The 17,079-nt window shown below is 38.4% G+C and overlaps 1 long non-coding RNA gene and 2 pseudogenes across 2 annotated transcripts; 2 read left to right on the forward strand and 1 right to left on the reverse strand.

Moving 5' to 3' along the window:
- The first annotated feature begins 7,833 nt into the window (after window positions 1-7,833).
- LOC125197960 (uncharacterized) lies at window positions 7,834-16,700 on the forward strand. 2 transcript variants are annotated; one of them, XR_016135421.1, is made up of 5 exons: window positions 7,834-8,032; window positions 8,133-8,264; window positions 8,366-8,438; window positions 14,583-16,185; window positions 16,299-16,700. It is a non-coding gene; the product is annotated as an uncharacterized LOC125197960 (long non-coding RNA). The 2 variants fall into 2 exon arrangements; XR_007172324.2 differs by lacking the exons at window positions 14,583-16,185; window positions 16,299-16,700 and having other exon boundaries at window positions 8,366-8,925.
- Window positions 9,914-10,663, reverse strand: LOC148932396 (uncharacterized; annotated as a pseudogene).
- LOC148932397 (uncharacterized) lies at window positions 12,202-12,933 on the forward strand (annotated as a pseudogene).
- Window positions 16,701-17,079: the final 379 nt, after the last annotated feature.

Here is a 17,079-nt window from a genome sequence, read left to right on the forward strand (position 1 = left end):
AGGATGCCCTGCATACCACGTCTATCTGAATGGAGAACAGAAAGAGGACCGAAAGATAGAGGATGTAGCAGTGGTACGAGAATTTCCAGATGTCTTTCCTGACGCACTACCAGGATTGCCGCCAGACAGGCAATTGGAATTCACAATCGATCTCGAACCAGGATCTGCCCCAGTATCGAAGGCACCATACAGAATGGCGTCTAAAGAGTTAGAAGAACTCAAGATACAGTTACAGGAACTACTAGATCTGGGCTTCATCCGGCCCAGTGTGTCACCATGGGGCGCACCAGTGCTCTTCGTGAAGAAGAAGGACGGAACACTGAGAATGTGTATCGACTACCGAGAGTTGAACAAGCTGACGCTCAAGAACAAGTATCCTCTACCAAGGATTGATGACCTTTTTGACCAACTTCGAGGGGCTGGTGTATTCTCGAAAATGGACTTGAGATCAGGCTATCACCAACTGAAAGTCCGACATGACGATGTACCCAAGACGGCGTTCCGCACCAGATACGGCCATTACGAATTCACTGTAATGCCTTTTGGGCTTACAAATGCCCCGGCGGTGTTCATGGACTTAATGAACCGCGTGTTCCACCCATACTTGGACAAGTTCGCCTAGTCTTTATAGATGATGTACTTATCTACTCGAAGAACGAGGAGGAACATGAGGAACATCTGAGAACCACCTTAGAGACGTTGAGAGCCGAGAAGCTCTATGCTAAGTTTAGCAAATGTGAGTTCTGGCTTAACGAGGTGAACTTCCTTGGACACATAGTAACGGCAAAAGGGATCCGAGTGGACCCTGCAAAGGTGGAAGCAGTACAACGTTGGCAGTCACCAACAACACCTAATGAGATTCGAAGTTTCTTAGGATTGGTTGGATATTCTCGAAGGTTTATTGAAGGATTTTCGAAAATAGCTAGACCAATGACTCAACAGCTCAAGAAAGGAGCTAAGGTCAATTGGACGCAGGAATGTGAAGCAAGCTTCCAGTTGTTAAAAGAAAAGTTGACCATCGCACCAGTCCTAGCCGTGCCAGCACAAGGAGCAGACTATGTGGTGTACACCGATGCATCAAAGACCGGACTCGGATGCGTACTGATGCAGAATGGCAAGGTGATTGCGTACGCGTCACGCCAACTCAAGCCGCACGAGTTAAACTACCCCACTCATGATCTGGAACTAGCAGCAGTGGTACATGCCTTGAAGATTTGGAGACATCACCTCTACGGAGTTCGATGTGAGATCTTCACGGACCACAAGAGCCTTAAGTACTTCTTCGAGCAAAAGGATTTGAACATGCGACAACGCAGATGGCTCGAATTAGTCAAGGATTATGACTGTGGTATAAATTACCACCCAGGCAAAGCGAATGTAGTGGCAGATGCCTTGAGCAGGAAGGCTACACCCCAAGTGGCCACTTTCCTCACACAAAATGAGGAGCTTATACGCGAATTTGCTAAGATGCGACTAGAGGTAGTGAGAGCACCAGAGACGGTGGAAAGTAGGATCGCCACTTTAGTGATTGAACCAGACTTAAGGGCCAGAATCGTTGAGGCTCAAAGGAGTGATGAAGCATTAGAGAAAATTCTTCTTAAAGTGAGGACGGGAAAAGAGGTGAGTTACCGCGAAGAAGCGGATAACGCCCTCACTTTTGAAGGAAGATTATGTGTGCCTAATGACGAGGCTCTCAGAAATGAGATCATGAGTGAAGCACATGAGACACCCTACACCGCCCACCCAGGAGGTACAAAGATGTATCAGGATATGAAGAAACAGTTTTGGTGGGATGGCATGAAGAGGAGCATAGCGTCGTTTGTAGAAAGGTGCCTAGCATGTCAACAAGTGAAGGCTCTACATCAACGACCCTATGGGAAATTGCAACCCCTGGAAATTCCCGAGTGGAAATGGGAGCACATTGCGATGGATTTCGTGACAGGATTGCCAAAGTCCCAACGGGGAAATACAGCTATTTGGGTGATTATAGATCGCCTCACCAAAAGCGCTCACTTCGTACCAGTTCGTATCACTTACGGATCGGACAAGTTAGCTCAGATCTATGTGCAAGAGATCATACGCTTACATGGAAAACCGGTAACAATCACATCAGACCGTGATCCAAAATTTACTTCTAGATTTTGGATAAGCCTGCAGCAAGACCTGGACACCCGATAGAATTTCAGTACTGCGTTCCATGTGCAGACGAATGGACAGTCTGAAAGGACGATCCGGACACTGGAATATATGTTGAGAGCCGTAGTGCTCGACCGAGGAAGCTGGGAGCCAGCATTACCGCTCATAGAGTTTGCCTACAACAACAGTTATCAGTCAACCATAAACATGGTTCTATATGAAGCATCGTACGAAAAGAAATGTAGATCACCACCCTACTGGGACGAAGTCGGTGAGAGGAAGATGCTTGGACTGGATTCTGTAGAGGAGATGATAGAAATTGTCCGTCAGATCCGTGAGAGAATCAAGGAAGCTCAAGATAGGCAAAAGTCTTACGCAGATGCTCGCCGAGCCGATTCTGCAGTTCAAGGCGGGAGACAAATTTTTCTGAAGGTATCCCCGTCTAAAGGGATTACGAGATTCGGCATCAAGGGCAAGCTAAGACCGCGCTTCATCGGACCCTATGAAATTCTAGAAGAAGTCGGTCCGGTGGCGTACAGATTGGCACTCCCACCGAGTTTCGGGAATGTGCACAATGTTTTCCATGTGTCTCAATTGAGGAAATATGTGTTCGACCCAAAACACATAGTCCACCAAGAGGAAATGGTTTTAGAACCAGACTTAAGCTATGAAGAGAAGCCAGAGGCAATCTTGGACAGGAAGGTCAAGGAATTGAGGAATAAATCTATTGTAACGGTGAAAGTTTTATGGAAGCATCATGGTCACGAGAAAGCTACGTGGGAATTGGAAGACAAGATGAAGGAAAAGTATCCGGAGCTTTTTGAGTGACATAAGCAAAATTTCGGGACGAAATTTTCGTTAAGGAGGGTAGAATGTAATACCCGCACCCTTATTTCTATTCTTTTGTCTTGTTAATGTCGAACTAAAGATGTAAAAGTTCTCTTTTCATGAAGAGTTAATGGAACTCGAGCCTTTTGTGAAACTTGATCCTTTTTAGTTGCAAATAAAAGCTAAAGTAATCAAATGAACTAAACAATGGGAAATACGTGTAGAATATCACGGATTTTCGAATAGCATTACTAGGCAATAAAATGAACAGCTAAAAAGATAAAACGTGCATGGAACAAATGGCATCGGGCCTCTTCTTCCGGGCCGAAAGTCGCGGCCGTATCTGATCGGCCACCGGGCCCAGGGCAGCGAGCCCACTCTCCGAGACAGCTAGGTAGTAGCCAAGATTTCTCTCTCACCTGCAAGATAAAAACAAGTTTTAATGGCTAAGGAACAAGAGTAATTAAGGGACTACTATTAGAAGGGGAGAAACAACCTTTCCTTTTGCTATGGAGGACCAAAGACTCACCAAGAGGGGAAAGTCAATCCTGCAAAATCCTCCACACTATGCAGCACCTGTTTCTACTAGCCACAATCAAACAATGGAATTCATTAGCCAAGTACCAAGTACCCAAACTAGGCACCAAACTACATTAAGATAAAGTGGCTGCAAAAGATCAAAGAAAAGGGAGATTTGCTGTAGGAAAATAACAAGAAAATACAACAGCTTCAATTAAGGCTTCATGAGTACACACTCTTGCCTATAAAAACCCCTCCACACCACTTATGAACTCCCTTCCACATACTTCAAAATTTCCAGCAGTATAGAGAGTTAGAGAGTGGAACGAAATAGTGAGCAGCAACAAGGACAGCCCCATTCCTTCACTATCACAAGAGGTAACACACAACTCTCCTTATGACTCCCTTTTCATCCATGTAGAAAATCACTACACAACCATGCTTAAGCACAAAGATATCACTTTGCAAATCTACAACAGAAATAGTAGGGAAAACAAGCACGAGCATATGTAGAAGCGCCTCAACTTAGAAATCTCGAATAGCATGCTAAATCTTAAATGAAATCACAGAGACACAAGCACACCCTCTGTTTTTTTCGAACCTCATGTTTAGACTCAAGAACTTGGAGCTCCAGAACTTCCACATCATAACAAGCTAGTTTAAGGAAAACCATAGTCTGCCTCATAGGCCAAATTCAGTAGCAAAACAATACGAACTTCACCGCCAGGAACAAATACAAGGATTTTAATTTCACATAGCTACTGTCCAAGTTTCAAACAAATATACTAAGTAATGAAAGGGGGAAAAAGAACTTAGCTTTAAGGCCGACGGGCGGCGGCGGCGGCGGCGCTGGTCTGCGAAGCGGACCGAGCAGCGTCTGCCTCAGCCAGAGATGTCAGCGACGGCGCTGAGTCGCCGTGAAAGGACGGGAGGCAGCAGCGGCGAGCTGCGATGACGACGATAGAGAATTCGTCGGAGGGAGCCAGGGGAGGGCTGGAGCTTTGACGGGCGTGAGTCGCCAGGGAACGCCGGAGAAAGAGAGAAAGGCGATACCTTTTTCCTGTCGGTGACTTCGCTGGCGAAGTACGAAACGACGGCGGAACTGGATGGCGTGACGGAGATGCCGAGGACCCCTCAGCGACTCCAACTGAGAGCGATGAAGGAGCACGAACGACGACCCGCCTCACGGAGTGTCTGACCGCGATGGCAGTGCTGCCTCGCTGAGCTCACGACCGGCGGCGACACCGGATGGCGGATGGCGGCGTCGGACAGAGGCGCTGTTTTCCCCAAATCCTCGCGCGACGGCAGCGGCAAGGGCTCGTCGCCGGCCCATAGCTGGCGACTGACGGCGCTGACGGCGAGACAGCGGCGACCCGACGACCGGCGCGGCGAACGGCGAACGACGAGGAGCCGTCGATTTCTCTTCCAAGTTAGGGTTTTTGATTTGGGAATTTGAGAAAAAAAGAGAGAGAGGCCGATGGCTTTTGAGAAAAGGGAGTAAATTGGGCCTCTTCTTGGGCCTCTATTAATTAAATGCATGGGCTAAGGTTTTATTCTAAAGAATGGACTAATTCTTTAATAAACTAAGCAGTTGGGCTAATAATTCATGGGAGTTGGCTTTAGCCTAATTAAATCATGAGCCCACCTATGTTGCTCAATCAAATAATTGAGGTTAAGTAATGGTCCGCTAAATTATTTCCACGATGATAAATTTAATTCCCGGACTTTAGTATTAGCGCTCGAGTAATTTATAGTGCGAAATGATGAAAAGACCTCGAGTCTATTTTAGTGCTCAGGGACTTTTTTTATGAATTAAGGAAAAGGAATAAAATGATCACGCACTTAGGATGCATTCATGTTTAAGCTTAATGGATATCTCAAAATCTAATTAAGTATTATTTTATTTCCTAAAGGGGCGTCTTCACACGCCGTCTAAGGCCAAGTTAAAGAACTTACGGATAGAGATTTTGCTTTGAGGTGGGCATTCTTTCAAAACGTGATTTCAGTATGAAAATGTGAATCTTTGCTCAAGTATGTTGTCATGCCATGTTTTGTTTTATGATTACCTATCTGCTTGGCTATGCCAATTTAAGTTAAATCGAATTCGGGTCCCAGTAGGGCCGCAAACCCTACTCGGACTAGTGTATGCATAAGAGGACCGTGAGCTAACAAAGGAGTTGGCCGGTCCAGTGACCGTCGTGGAATGTGGCCACATTCCCGGTTCACATCAGTTTCAGATATGGTAGATCTATGTTACGTGATTGCGCAATCAAATCTTAATGAAAAGAAAAGTATTTAGTGACTCGGGTCTTTTAATAAAAACCCCGTGATCACTCAACTGTGGCATTGACAATTTAAAATAGAACTGTTTTTGGCAATATGCCCACTGAGTATATCAAATACTCAGCCCTGCATGTTATTTTCAAATGTGCAGGTTGAACGTGGACGAGCAGGCGAAGGTGTTGGGAACGATCCTTAGATAAGTAGATAGGTAGCCCAAGGTAGTATGTCTCCATACATACTACTTTGTCTTGGACTTTTCCGCTGCATTAGGACTTGTACTAGGAATTTATGAACCTAGACCGCATTCTGATTTTATTTTGGCCTTGATTCACATTCGCCTATGAGACTAATGTCCTATATTCAACTTATCAATCATGTTTATCCCGTTTCATTATTTCTAAAGTGTTATTTTAGTCACACATAGATGCAGTCACTACCACTAGGGAGAATGTGGTCGTGACAACAATATTTATCCGATATGGAACTTTAGATTTGTTCGCTGAAAAATACAGTTTGTACATTTTAGATCCCTCGAAAATTACTAATATCACTATAGGTCGTTAGATTATTAAAAATATTATCACAAATCCTTTTTATATAAATATATAATTTCAAATGTCATTTAATTTTAAGTGAGATAGTAATTTTTAAATAATTTTCATAACCATAAAATAGTTAAATATAAAATAAATAAATTTATTTCCTCATAATTGAAAACCAAATTTATTATTATTTTCAATCCAAAATAATAAGAGAAAGAAATAGATACAATGCCATTTATGAGTTTAGAATAACAATAAAGGTATGCAGCCACGTTATGACCTTTACACAAGGTATAATGGTAATCCAGTCCCATCGAAGATTGACCTTTTCTTCTAGGTTTGTTACAACCAAGATGATCATTGCTAAAAATGGAAACACCTTTTATCTCTACTTTAAGTTCTTTTTCTTACTTTATTCTCTTCACTTAACACACAAAATAAAATTGCATAAAATCTCGTGCCGCTCAAGGAAGATATCATCTTCCTTGGGGTGGAGGGAGTATAAAATTTGATATCACACGTATAATGAGTCATTTTTCTATTTTGGAAAGTTCGAAGATAATTGAGTTATTTTTATTTTTGACAAAAAATAATATTTTCTATTACTTTATTTTTTCTTTATTTCTCTTACTCTATTCCACATCCTCTCAACTAGGGGTGTAAATTCGGGTACCCGCGGGTACCCAAACCCGAAAATTCGGGTACCCGAACCCGAAATCTCAAAAATATCATACCCAATACCCGACCCGTATGTGAATTCGAGTACCCTAATACCCGATGTGGGTACCCGAACCCAACTAATCGGGTACCCATAAACTCGGAATTATTATATTTAAAATTTATTCTTTTACATAAATTAAATTGGGATGAGAATAGAAATTATTAAAAATAACACAATACTTATATTATTGACTATAATTCTATATTATATAAAATAGACATTAGACAAATAGACACTACTTAATTTTAAAATAAAGTTACCCTAGATTTACCTACAGGCCATAGGCCCTATACTAAATAAAAATATTTATCACAAATACATACTCAATCGGGTATTAGTCGGGTACCCTAATACGGGTTTCGGGTACCCTAAACCCGAAAAATCCTAACATTAACAACCCAAACCCGTACCCGAACCCATAATTTCGGGTACCCAAAACCCATCGGGTATTGGGACTGGGTCGGGAATACCCGAAACCCGCGAATTAAATTTTCAGGCCTACTCTCAACACATTAATGTTAAACTCCATATCTAAAAGAAGTGTCTCTATTAAATTTTAAGATTAAAGTATAATATCATATCTTAAAATTATTATATTATGCATGATTTAATAACAGTGACACTAATAATAATATTTGATGGACTATATGATATATAATTTATGATAATATTTATATATAACTATTTTATGCATAATAAATATGAATAAATAAAAACAAAATGCAATTAACATATACATATGAACTAAATTATAATATACAAATAAACAAAGTTTATCCTCCATAGGTCAGTTTCAACTGATACCAGTTATCCCAAAATTTCTGTATTTCCTTATGTATATAACATTTGAAGAAATTGTTTGTCTGTAATGGCACTTCGCTTTGGAATTTTGATGCTCTGCTCCGCCTTCGAAAAATTTAGTTAATTTTGTCAAACGATTTTGATTCTTGTTTGCTCCTTTATGTCTGGGATAGTGGGATTTCAGATTATTCATTCAAATTAGGTTGAGATTTCAGTTTCCAATTGAAGGTCTTGATATAAGGTTTAGGGTTTGTGCAAAGGTAAACGTTTTTTATTGCTTTTTTGTGTTTGGATTTGTGCAGGGAGTGTGCTGAGTGTTGGTGGGAGTGGGCCTTTTGAACTCAGATCGGGCGGCCATGGCGGACACTTTCCTGAAGGCTGCGCCGCAGTCACGGCTTGGGATCCCAAGGCTGTATGGTTTGACGTCGTTGATGGTAACAGCAATGTCTATGGGGCTACCATTTTTCTTCCTTGGAGCTACCAGGTTGACTATAAAAGCAACTTCTTGAATTTTACGTGGATTGTGTGCTTGTAGAGATGCTGACTTGATCCGGAGGATTGGTTGTGCAGCTAGCGGAATTCACTACACTTTTGCTCCATGTGTTGCTGTGAGTTTTGCTTCTGTGACTATCTGCGTCTTCACTCTTTTATATTGCTATGGAATTAGTTCTTAACACTGCATCTGTCCTTTTATAAAACTGATTTTAGTAGTTGGTAAATTTTATAATTTGGAGAGATATAAATGTTTTAAGAAAAATGCCTCTAGTTTTCTGCATGGAGGCTTTGGTCCATTGCTGTTTATGATATCGTTAGGATGATAGCCTGAACGTTCCCTGTTTTCCTTCCTTTATCTTTATTACTAGTATTTGTTATGCATTGGTATTTGGTCATGATACAGGCTTGTTGTAATAGTCTATCTAGTGGAGTCTTTATGTAATTGTTATTAATAGCTCTTCATTAAAAGAGCTATATGTCTTTGGGGAAAATAAGAATAGGACGATAATCGTAGGAAGCTAGTTTAGGCTAGCCATAGGGCCTCAATTTGAGGGTTATTTCTTGTATTCAGTTTTCTTATCTAGTAGTATTTCTTCTTCTTGTTTTATCATTTATTTTCTGGTATTTGTTCTTTCTCTTTCTCTTCCTATTTCGGTTAGTTTCCAATAGGCAACCATATTGTCCCTACCAATTTGGTGCATGAGTGATTGTTTCCAACCCGTAATTTGGAAAGGCCGTTGAAAATCCCGCAGACCTGCTAGCAGCCTTCCATTCACTGCACGCTCGAGTTGAGCGCAACGTCCGGCGCGTTGACAAAAAATATAAACATGTATCATTACCATTGAGATTAATACTCTCTCGGTCTTATAAAAATATTTGCACTTTCCATATCCGGCCGTCCCATAAAATTATGGGCATTTTCATTTAGAGAAAATTATCCCAATTTATTATCCCTATACATTAAGTTATCTATACAACTTATACCACCATCAAAACACTAATAATAATGTGGTCCCACTATCCACTGATACTATTTTAACTACCTTTTTTTTCTCATCTTTCTTTCTTTACCAATTTTATCTTAATTCCCGTGCCATATCTATGCCAATATTTTTATGGGACGAAGGGAGTAATATAATAAAAAAATAATGAATAATTACCTGATCCATTTATTTTATGTTTCAAATAGCCAAAGGACTTCATAAAACCAAAACAACTCCCTATATTTGGTCATTTCATTCCTCATTATCTTGCCTTGAATACTTTGGCCGGGAACTAATTTCTCTCACATATTCAAAGGGGGAATCACTCAATTTCCTGGATTCTAATTCTATTTTATATATAGAATTATTCTATATTTTTTATTTCTGTAGATTAGATCTCGCACAAATACTTTCGATGCTCTTTCTTACCCTACTTATCCCTATATTTTTTAGATTTGAGTATCTCAATGGTTTGTCCACTACTTCATATATTTTATTACATGCATTCTATGATGTAATGGATATGTCGAAATACTTTGCACATTTGCATAAATGGCTATTGAGTTCTAGTAATGACTAGATGTAATGTTGTGTAATTGATCCTTCTATACAGAATCAATTATATCAAATGTTCTCTTAAACTTTTCTTATTTTCTATTGAATTCTTTGGAAACGGCCTCTTTACACTGATCCATAGCCTCATAGATGTACTCATAGCAAGCTTACGCGTAGTATCAACCGTTCTCAGCACTTCGACAAGAGGACAAACTAATTTAAGTGTATAGACGACAGCCTCTAGTAATTTTCATATAGGGTTGCATAGAAGCTGTAACCACCAACTATTTCTCCATTCATTACTAGTGAATATTTTTTTTTGAGATTTTGCCGCTGGTTATGCATAGACCTCAAACGAGAAGATGAAAGTGACAAATCTGGTGATAGACGACTCTCTTATTTGTATATATTCTCATTATTTCATTGTAAATGAAATAAGTCAAACTATAGATTTTCTTACCAATATCCTCAGGCATCAAATCAATGCAATGTGGTGCACATGGTGACCAAAACAAATTGGGCTTCTTCACTTGCAATATCAATCTAACCTTCTTGTAGTTAGAAGCATTATCCGTCACAATCTGGATCATAGTATGCTCTTCGACATAATCAACCATCTCGTCATGCATCGGCATCAAAGCATTTGCATCTTTCACAATGTTGGGAACATTAATGAACTTCGGCAGCAAAACATTTGTATTTTTCACAATATTAGAAACATTAATGGACTTGATGAAAACTGAACTTTTAGGAAGCTCACCATGAAGTAATGTCACTTTGAAAATCGAGTCACGCCACATATAATCGAGCACCCATAAATCGTAACATTAACTTCTTTGTTACGAATTCACTCTTAAAGCAAGATAACTTGGTGGCTTCATCCCCGGACCAAACTATCCAAAAGATTCAACAATCTTGAAACATCATAGTTTGCAACATTAAATGATATTCCAGCGCCATAAAACAATCTAGCCTAATTGCTACAAGCCTTATTCAATTCTTTTTTGCGGACTTCATTTTTTGTATTCCGTTTTCTCTTGCTCAACTTTTGTGTTTAGACTTCATTTGTTGGATCAGGGTTGAAATACATATCTAGAGCATCTTTTATCATATGTTTTTTTAGTTACGTCGATCTATTGCCAGAAACATCAACATCTTCTTTGTGAAAGCCTAAATTTTCAAAATCAAAATCTGGCATAAACACAATAATTATCGAGGGAATTTTTGTAAAAGTATACTTTGTGAATTTGATGCCAACATAAAAGCTTGTTGTATTTTAGCATCTTTCTTTTTTCTTCATAAACTCCATCGTCTCATCGAGGGCATTTTTGTGAAATTTTTTAATCCACTAACGAATTGTTCTTTAACCCTTCGAACTCCTGGAGAGTTCGATAGGTTATGGAACACTTAATTGGAGGATTTAAAAATGTCATAAAATGTCCTGATAAGATGAGAGCTTAGGGAGAAAAAAGAAATACGCTAAAATACAAGAAGCTTTATGTTATCGTCAAATTCACAAAGTAGACCGGATTTTGAAAATTTAGGCTTTAGGGAAGAAGACGACATTTTTTACTGTAGATCGACGTAACTAAAAAAGTTTTGGCCAAAATGTGTTCTAGATGTGTATTTCAACCTTGATGCAGCAAAAAATTCCAATCACAAAAGTTGAGCAAGAGAAAATTAAAATACAATAAATAAGGTCTACAAAAGATAATTGCACGATAAGGTTTGCAACAATTACGCTAGATGATTTTTTTGATGCTTGTATACCATTTAAAGCTGCAAACTATGATTATTTCAAGAGTGTTATTGAATCTTACAGACAGATTGGTCAAGGTATGAAGCCACCAAGTCATCATGAGTCGAGAGTGTTTTTGCCTAATAAAGAGGTAAATGTTGCAAATGATATCCTAAAAACTCATAGAGATAGGTGGAGATTTTATGGGTTCTCGATTAATATGTGACTGGTGGCATGGCTCGGTTTCTCAAAGAGCCACTAACAACTTCTTAGTGAACTCTTCTAAAGTTCAGTTTTCATCAAGTCTATTAGTGCGACTCAAATTGTGAAAGATGCAAATACTTTGTTGTTGATGCTTGAAGTGATGATTGATGTATTCAAGAGCAAAATATAACCCGGACAGATAAGCTTTCCAATTACAAGAAAGCTAGATTGATGTTACAAATGAAGCAAGCTAATTAATTTATGTTGGTCTCTGTGTAACACATTACCTCGATTTGATGCTTGAGGATATTGGTAAAATACTACACTTGTAAGGAAGCCATAAGAAGATCAATAGGTTTGACTGGTTTCATTAATAGTAAAAGTAGTGTGCTAGATATGATGAAAAAATATAAAAGTAAAAGGGCCGGCCATCACCAGATTTGTCATTTCTTTCACCCCATTGAGGTCTATTGTCTATCCATAACTAGTGGCAAATTCTCAAAAAATGTTCACTAGTGATAAATGGAGAAATAGCCAGTGGTACAAAAAGACACTTATCAATAATGCAATTGAGTGAAAATTATTGGAGGCATGTCGTTTATGCACTCAAATTGGCTTGTTCTATTGTCGAAATGCTAAGGATGGTTGATGATGAGCGTAAGCTCACTTTGAGTTATATTTATGAGGCTATGCATTGGTGTAAGAGGGTCAGTTCCAAGGAATACAATGGAAAAAAAGAAGAGTTTAAGAGAACATTTGATATAATTGATTCTAGATGGAATGATCAATTACACAGACCATTACATGTTGCAGCTCTTTACTTGAACCCGAGAGTCTTTTATGCAAGGTATTTCTGTATGTCTAGAGGTCGTGGAATGCATGTACGAATGTGTTGAGAAGTTGGTAACCAACCAAAGTATTAAAAACAAGATAATGAGGGATGAAATGGTCAAATATATTGAGTTGTCACTAATTTTGGAAGTCCTTTGGCTATTTGAAACAGAAATCAAATGGAAATCATTTGAATCTATTAAACCAAATTTGCAAAGAATTGCAATTCGAATATCGAGCTTAACATGCAGTGCTACTGGTTGTGAGAGAACAAAAGTGATTTCAAAATGTAAGTAATTAGAATTTGGATAATCTATATTTTAAATGAATGACATTCTTACTTATATATTTGAAGAAACTAACATATTCTTTATTTTCTTTATTCGTAGCAAAATGAGGAATCTTCTTGGGTGAAATTTGGATAATCGTCTTCATTTATAGAAAAATGAGGAATAGGTATAGAGATCAATTCTACTTGTATGAAGATTAATTATTGGGGCGCACACATGTTTTTTCACTTCATCTCCCCGTGGCAACCCGCGTTCCTAACAACACTGCATGTTATGTTGTTTAGAAATTTGATTTTTTCTCTATAAGTTACGTCTATGAGCTTCTCTTTTCAATGTAGATTTATTTAATAGGATAAATATTAATATATCATATATAGAATATTCAAGCAATAAACATACAAAGACACAAATATATAACCAACTTAAGTTTCTCTCTTGCTCTCCACCTTGATCTCTGAAATGGCTTCGTCTGGAGCCTTTCAAGTTAAGTTCTCTCTTCAGATTCATCGCCTTCACGGCTTTGATACTTTTGTTGCTATCCACTAAACACGATTTGCATAAGCCACTAAACCACTAACACACTAACTAAGCCACTAGTAACATCCCTGAAAGAACAAGACAAAACTTGCTTTTACACATTATTCAAATAACTTAAATCTGAAACTCAAATGTCATGTTTAATGCACTGACTGTACCACAGGCTGGGGAACCATATCGTGGAGAAGTGTTACGCAAACACTTATACCTTCTACCATGGAAACAAAATACTTTGCTTGTTATGGAGCATCTAGTCATGGAATATGGCTGCGAAACTTTGTCACTAGTTGCATATTATAGAGGGTATTGAAAGGCCACTTGAGTTATATTGTGATAATAACTCTTTAGTGTCATATTCCAATAACATATCATATTGAATAATTGAAATGAAGTTACTGGTTGTGAAAGAAATGATTCAGAGTGGACAAATATGTATATAGAGCATATAGAAACGGATTTAATGATAGCATATTCGCTCACTAAGGGATTACCACCCAAGGTTTTTCATGGGCATGTGGCCCAAATCATTGTTATATTATTTGAAGATACTTCCGTTTAGTGGGCGTAAATTTTGTTATGATACTCTATATTATGGTTTTAGAAATATTGTTATGAAACTAAAGTTCTTCTGTACAAAATTAAATTTTTAATGTGTTCTTGTTGATTTCTAGTTTTTTTTTGGTGCTAAGTTGATTTCTTGACTTTTTTGCTTATTATCTATCTTGACTCCTATTTGATTCTCTCTTGATTTTTCATTGTTTTCTAGAGTTTCCAGCTGTAACATATGTCTATGATTGCAGAATATGGGACCTCATTTTCCTAGAAAGACACCGTTCATTTCATTTTCATACAGCCGTTTCCTTCTCTCAGAATATGGGACCTTGTTTGCCTACCAACCCATCATTCATCTCCTTTTCATCTCTCTCTCTCTCTCCTCTGCACGTGCATGTGTTGCATATCTGTGAATTGTCGTGTCATTTCCTCATAAGCAACCATGTCAAGACCTTGAATATAGCAAGATTCTTTGCCTTATGATCTGTTTCTTTTTTTTGTATTCTTCCTGTGTTTTTGTTTTCGAGTGTAAGGAAGCAATTTTACTAACGATTTGGAATAAGACAGGCACTACGATTTTGGAAGCTATAAGGGAAGTTGTTGGGGCCAAAACTATGAAGAAAATCCATCTGGAAGTTCCTTTGCCATTGTGGTCGTGGGTGAGGGTCCGTATGTGGAATCTGGTGGTGACAGTTCGGACCTAAAGATCCCATTCAACAGAGCCAAACTCTCCAGTGTCTCGCTGATCAAGTCCCCACATTGGTGATCTTGATCTCCGGTAGGCCTCTGGCTATAGAGCCGCAGCTCTTGAATAAAGTGCACGCCCTCGTTGCTGCGAAGGAGGCAAGCGGGGAATGATATTAGTGGCTCAGATTACTAAGTTCATTCTTCTCCCACTTAATCTTATTCATGCAATCTACTAATTATTTGTGGTAGAGCCTCAAAAACTTACCTATGCAGAGGAAATAGAGCCTAAAGGAGCTTTTAACTTAAAAAATAATATTTTTCTCTAAATTCCAAATATTTTCTTATATTCATATAGTATTATTAATCACCAAAAGTGTGGGTGTACCCACAAGAGAGAGGTGTGAATGCATACGTTCCTTCATATTTAAGTTATTTACTCTTTTTGTCTCCTTGATTTATGACAAAAGATGTCAATAATGCAATTTTCTTGTTATTTGTATGAAAAAACCATACCAGTTAGCATCAAGAATAAACCACTGCCCAACCCTACCCTACCCCCAATCCAACCAAAAATCAAAGGGCAAAGTTGGTCTTTACTTTGATTCATTATAGCAAGAAGAATCAGAATATTAGCCAAGAATAGAGATAAAAACCAATTGGATAACCGAAAGTTTAAGGTTCTAGGACTATTTATGTGGTTGGAACTGGTTAAGTAGATAATATATTGGAATAAAGTTGATTACTTTCTGCTACAACTTGTGCAATTTCTTTATTTTTCCTTCATACATATATTTGGGTATTCTAATATAGTAGTAGTAGATAGTTATAAAGATGAGAAAAGAGGTGAGACTTATTTCTTGTGTATGGAGAGAAGGGTTAAGCTTCTTGGAGATGGAAGTGTAACCCTACTCTGGCTTTGCCACGTGTGTGGTAGCCACGATCATTTGACTTCTAATTTATAGTGATAATTAATATTGCAAGGGATAGAAGGAATATAAGTTGGGCCATTTCATTTCATTGGGAGGGAAAAAGTAAAAATGCCTTATTCGTTTCAGATTTCATTGAATTATTTGGTTTTGTACTAGTACTGAATATTCCATCACAACTTGTGACCAGTATCTTGGAATTAAATTGAAAAGTGGGTTTGGCACAAATATCACCCAGTGGCCATTGGCCTGTACGATATTTGCTACGTGTAAATAAAAGTAGATTTGAGAGAAAATTCATCTAAATACTGATTCACGGATTTTGGTTAAATTATGATATCTTCCCTGTTTTTTTAAAGTATGTGGAAAAATCCTGAACTTTGATGTAAAAGTTAATTTATTTTGAAGTTGATTTTCTCCAAATCAAATTTTACATGATATGTGAAAATCTGAAGTCACAAGTTCAGAATAAGAGGTGACAAGTTACCCATGGGTCATAACGCAGTTGACAGCGCGGAGTTGTGGTGACCTTGAGGTCACGGGTTCAAACCCCGCAGGTTAGTCAGATTTCGCTAAAAAGCGGGTTCGATACACCTGGTTTTAAACCAAAAAAAAAAGGTGACAAGTCAGAAAATACACATTGGTGTTGATGATTGGTCTGCCAATGCAGTGCTCAATGCTAAACCTTAAATTGCAGTTTAAAATGTGTCAAAATCGTCCTCGAGCTTCCAATGTGACTCCTCGTTCTTGCTGTCGATGATTGAGAGGCCTGTGGAGCCCCAATAGGTGTCGTAGAGGGCGTAGGTGGGGTGGATGTTGACAAGGATGATAGTGTCGCCTAGGCGATGTAGTGGTTGACCGCCCACTTGATGGCAAAGACATACGCATCACTAAGATCAATGATCATGTTGATCTTGGTCTAGGCATTGGCAGTGGGGTTTTAGGGGAGAGCATGGTGTAAGGAAGTGTAAAGCGCGGGAAGGAGTGAGCATGGAAGAATGAGAGAAACTTTCATTCACTATTTCCCACTAACTAGGAATCAGATTAGAGAAAAATAAATATACCACAATCATTTACTTAAAACACGGATCAATTCTATATTATTTAATTTTATAAAATGAAATCTTTTGTCATTCGAATGACCTGGTCAAACTGCATTGACCGTGCTAGATTCCAACACAATCTAGAATCTTATCACTAAGTAATCATTCTCTTAAGAAAGATTTAAAATCAGTTTTTGTTTACGTTTTCCTCTTTTTTGTGGTTGGTAAAACGAGCTTCGATTGATTCTTGGGAATATTGGGATGCACACTCAGCTTCTACTGAAAAAATGCATAATTGAAGTCAAATCCAACATGTCCAAAGAACACTAATTTTTTGCCATATTGTGTGTACTATGCAAAAATTTAAAGAATGGTTTCTGAGTCACCCAAATTTGAAATTTATGATCT

This window comes from Salvia hispanica, chromosome 2 (assembly GCF_029641045.1).
Source record: "Salvia hispanica isolate PSC_SH4W2 chromosome 2, Shi_PSC_v1, whole genome shotgun sequence".
NCBI lineage: Eukaryota > Viridiplantae > Streptophyta > Magnoliopsida > Lamiales > Lamiaceae > Salvia > Salvia hispanica.